At 40.6% G+C, this 4,879-nt stretch overlaps 1 non-coding gene across 1 annotated transcript; it reads left to right on the top strand.

The window, feature by feature from the left end:
- The first annotated feature begins 455 nt into the window (after positions 1-455).
- On the top strand, positions 456-563 carry LOC127744678 (small nucleolar RNA R71). The gene has a single exon (XR_008005614.1). It is a non-coding gene; the product is annotated as a small nucleolar RNA R71 (small nucleolar RNA).
- Positions 564-4,879: the final 4,316 nt, after the last annotated feature.

The following is a 4,879-nucleotide window of genomic DNA, read 5'->3' as shown; positions in this document are numbered from 1 at the left end:
TGTTGATTTTCCCATCCAAAGTTGGGGTGATTTCTCCATCCAGAGTTGTAAGTTTTGGAGTATGGATCATGGACTTGTCTAGGTGAATTTCCCACATAGTTGGCTTGCTCCCAGTCACCTTCTTCTCCTATGTTTACTCCTTCTTGAGTTGGTGATGAGGTGATGGCTGCTGCAACTTGGTTCTCTTCCACCTTCTTGGTAAGATCTGCTAGCTGCTTGGTGATCATCTTGTTTTGGGCTAACAGTGCATCCATGTGGTTCAGCTCCATTACTCCTCTAGTGTTGCTTCTTTCGGAGGCATAGAAGTAGTCATTCTCAGCAACTGTTTCAATGACATCTATGGCCTCTTCAATGGTTTTCTTCTTGTTTAAAGAACCTCCTGATGAATGATCCACAGCCTTTTTTTACTCATATGAAAGACCTTTATAGAAGATGTGAAGTTGGACCCACTCATTAAACATCTCTGGTGGGCATCTCCTTGTTAGATCCTTGAATCTCTCCTATGCTTCATAAAGTGTCTCACCATCTTGTTGTCTAAAAGTCTGCAGCTCAGTTCTTAGCCTATTGATCCTTTGAGGAGGACAAAATCTTGCGAAAAACTTGTTCACCACTTTTTCCCAATTAGTTAAGCTTTCCTTTGGGAAGGATTCAAGCCATTTGGATGCCTTGTCCCTTAGTGAAAAAGGGAACAAGAGCAGCCTATAGACATCCGGGTGGACTCCATTGGACTTCACTGTGTCACAAATCCTCAAGAAGGTGGTCAAGTGTTGGTTAGGGTCTTCTTGGGCACCTCCTCCAAATGAACAATTATTCTACACCCGGGTGATGAGCTGAGGTTTTAGCTCGAAATTGTTGGCATGTATGGTGGGCTTCTGAATGCTGCTTCCACAGTTTCCTGGATTAGGATTGATATAGGATCCTAAGACCCTCCTTTCTTGCCCAGCACGGTTGGCATGGCCTTGATTATGAGCCTCCTCTTCATGGTTGTTCTCCAAATTCTCTTCCATGTTGGGTTCGAAGTACTCTTCCTCTGCTTCCTCAGCACCAATAATCCTTTTTCCTCTTGTTTCCCTTCATTGTCTCCAAAGGGTTCTTTCAGGTTCTGAATCAAAGGATGTTGAAGCTCCTTCTCTTCTCCCTGTCATACAACAAACAGATTGCACACAGGAGGTATAGTGAAGACTATTCTTGTTAGAGTAATAGTTAGTGTGAGTGATACAATTTATCAAACAGTTAGTGGGTTAGTGAGCTGAATTATGATCAACTAAGAAAAAGAAAACAGAAAATAGAGAGGGTATATGGGGGTGAGGAAGAAATTAAAAACTAAGGTAAATTGACTAAATAAAAAGAAACGAATAACAAAATAAAAAAAATGCTCAATCTAGTGATCTTCTAACTTAATCATTGTTGATTCAAAATCAATCCCCGGCAACGGCGCCATAAACTTGATGCGTAAAAACTTATCTCTCAACAAATTTCCCTTTGGCAAGTATACCGAATTGTCGTCAAGTAAAACTCACAATAGAGTGAGGTCGAATCCCACAAGGATTGATTGGTCAAACAACTTTAGTTAGAAGAATATACTAGTTGACCTAAACAGAATTGAGATTGAGATGCAGGAATTTAAATGACTAGAAAGTAAATAACAGAAATTAAATGACAGAAAGTAAAGAGAATGGGTAAGATCAGGAATGGGAAAATCATTGGGTTCAGGAGATGTTGCATTCTCTGGATCAAGTTCATTCTCATCTCTTCCTCATTCAATGCATTTATTGATCTTCTTTGCAATCTTAAGTGATTGGATCCCAATTCCTTGGCAATCCAATCTCTCTAAGCTTGAACAATTGCCCAATTCCTTGATTTAATTGCTCATGGGAAGAGATGAAAGTGTGGTCACTGATTATACCACATGCATTTCCAAATCAAAGTGTTGGGAGAATTAAATGTCACAATATCCATCCAAACCCCAATTTGGTCCAACATGAGAAAGCATTTCTAGCATGATTTCCTCATTCCTCTTCCAAGGTTAAGAGGAAATCCAATTATGGAGAGTTTCTTTTCCAAGACAACTAACCAATTGAATTAAGATCGAAAGCTTTCTAGTAAGATCAAGAGAAAAGAAAGAAGAAGAAGAATGAGAACTATAATTGATCCATCAAATTACAACAGAGCTCCCTAACCCAATGAAATGGGTTTAGTTGTTCATAGCTCTAGGAATCAAAAATAGTAGAAAAGAAGAATCTATTCTAGAAGTACAGAAAAGTAAATATGCAGAGAGTAGTTCCCAAAAGTGCTAAACTTTTCTCTAGTTCAAAACTACTCCTATTTATACTACTCCTCATGATCTTCTAGTGAGTTCTTCAAGTCTTGGATGTGGGCTCTGGACCTTGAGTTGAAGAAATTCTCATCTTTAGTGGGCCCAGCTTGCAGAGAAATAAGAATTAGGCTTGGGCATTTAGTGGGATTAACGTTGGGTAATATTTAGAGTGCGAGAACGTTAGCGGCATTCACTTTTTGCACTAACGTTCCACCCTTATATACCCACGTTAATTCCAACGTTAGAAATCTTAACGTGACTTCTAACGTTTCTTACTCAATCCTTGGCCAACGTTAATGGGACTCACTTTTCCCATTAACGTTGGCTTGTGCCCCTTTTTGCAAACGTTAATGGGAATCACTTTTCCCATTAATGTTGCTTGCCTCTTGCCCCTACGTTAGATCTCACGTTAGCTTGGCTAACGTAGCTCTTAACATGGGTCTCTATCACCTTCGAGAGCGTTAGTGACACTCACCTTTGTCACTAACGCTCCAATTGCCTTAAGTCCCTATGTTAGAACCCACGTTAACTAAGTTAACGTGGCTCTTAACGTAGTAATGAAGCCATCTCCCAACGTTAGTGACAAAAGTGAGTGTCACTAACGTTGGCGTTGTTGATCCTCTTCCACGTTAGAGTTCATGTTAACTAAGTTAACGTGACTCTTAATGTCGGGCATTGCCTAGTTTCCCAACGTTAATGGTGTTCACTTTTACCACTAATGTTGAGGAGAAACGTTATTGGAGTTCATGTTTCTCGTTAACGTGGAGTCCTCTTTTTTTTCTACGTTAAGTACCACGTTAACCTAGTTAACGTGGCTCTTAACGTAAGCTAAGAGTGGCTTCACAGGCGTTATTGGTGATCACTTTTATTATTAACGTTGCAAGCTCTTTGCCATCCCATGTTAGTAGTCACGTTAACTAAGTTAACGTGAATGCTAACGTGGTCCTTCCATGCTTCATTTGTCCTGAAATCAAGCAATTAAATTGCATCAAAGCTCTAGCTAAAGTCATGAGATTATGCATCATCAAATTCTCATGCAATTCTGGCAAAAATCTCATGAAATCATGCAAAATTCACAATAGTTGCTTAAATGAAGGTGTAAGTGTATTTTCACCCAAAACTTGCCTTATTCACTACGAAAATGCATGAAACTACCCTAAAACAGTAAAGAAAAGGTCAGTGAAACTGGCCTAGATGCCCTGGCATCACCAGGGCATCTTGGCTAGTTTCACAAGCCATTTTTAGTTAATTTTACTTAGTTTTCATGCATTTCTTAGGCAATAAGTAAGTATTGGATGAGAATTTCATGCATGCCTTGATTCATGCAAACTTGGTTAATTTTGTGCATTTTCATGTGATTTATGCATGAATTGTTTGATGCTATGAATGATGCATTATCTTGTGATTAAGGCAATACTTTGATGCATATTATTTGGTTAATGATAGGTAATAAGAAGCAAAGGAAGGATAGAGAAGAAGGAGAGCAAGCAACATTGGTGGCCAAAGTTGGTGCTCCAACGTTGCCTCAAACGTCATGCTCAAAGAGGTGCATAGTTGGAGCCAAAGTTGGACCTCCAACTATGCCTCAAACATTGGCCAACAAAGGTGCATAGTTGGAGTCACAGTTGGACCTCCAACTATGCCTCCAACTACTAAAGAAGGCAACGTTTGAGCCCAAAGTTCGACCTCAAATGTCACCCTAAATGTTGCATGAGGAAGGCCATAGTTGGAGTTATAGTTGGACTTCCAGCTATGCCTCCAACTACTCATTCAAGAGACCATGTTGGAGCCATAGTTGGACCTCTAACTATGCCTCCAACTACTCATTCAGAAGGCCATAGTTGGAGCTAAAGTTGGACCTCCAACTACTCATGCAAAAGACCATAGTTGGAGCCATAGTTGGACCTTCAACTATGCCTCCAACTACAACTGTGGTGTGTAACGTTGGAGCCAAAGTTGGTGCTCCAACGTTGCTGGCAACGTCAAGGTGAAAGGGTGCCAACGTTGGAGGGAACGTTGGGAGTCCGACGTTACCTCCAACGTACGCGATAATTTTGAAGCTTTGGGATTGGAAAATCGTGTAGTGACGTGTACACGTGGATGAGCAATTTTGCCAATCGACGCACACACGTAGGCGACGCGCATGCGTGGTTGAGCAAACGTTGCTGGTGTGCGAAATTGTGAACAATACTTTTCACAACTCTCATAATCCCCGGTCATGAACCCCAAAAACTTGGTGTTCAATACCATGGCATTACACAACTTCGCACAACTAACCAGCAAGTGCACTGGGTTGTCCAAGTAATAAACCTTACGCGAGTAAGGGTCGATCCCACGGAGATTGTTAGTATGAAGCAAGCTATGGTCATCTTGTAAATCTTAGTCAGGCAAACTCAAATGGATATGGTGATGAACGAAAATAAACAATAAGATAAAGATAGAGGTACTTATGTAATTCATTGGTAGGAACTTCAGATAAACGCATGAAGATGCCTTCCCTTCCGTCTCTCTGCTTTCCTACTGTCTTCATCCAATCCTTCTTATTCCTTTCCATGGCAAGCT

Source organism: Arachis duranensis, unplaced genomic scaffold (assembly GCF_000817695.3).
Source record: "Arachis duranensis cultivar V14167 unplaced genomic scaffold, aradu.V14167.gnm2.J7QH unplaced_Scaffold_84294, whole genome shotgun sequence".
Taxonomy (NCBI): domain Eukaryota; kingdom Viridiplantae; phylum Streptophyta; class Magnoliopsida; order Fabales; family Fabaceae; genus Arachis; species Arachis duranensis.
This window is presented reverse-complemented; position numbering and strand designations above follow the sequence as displayed.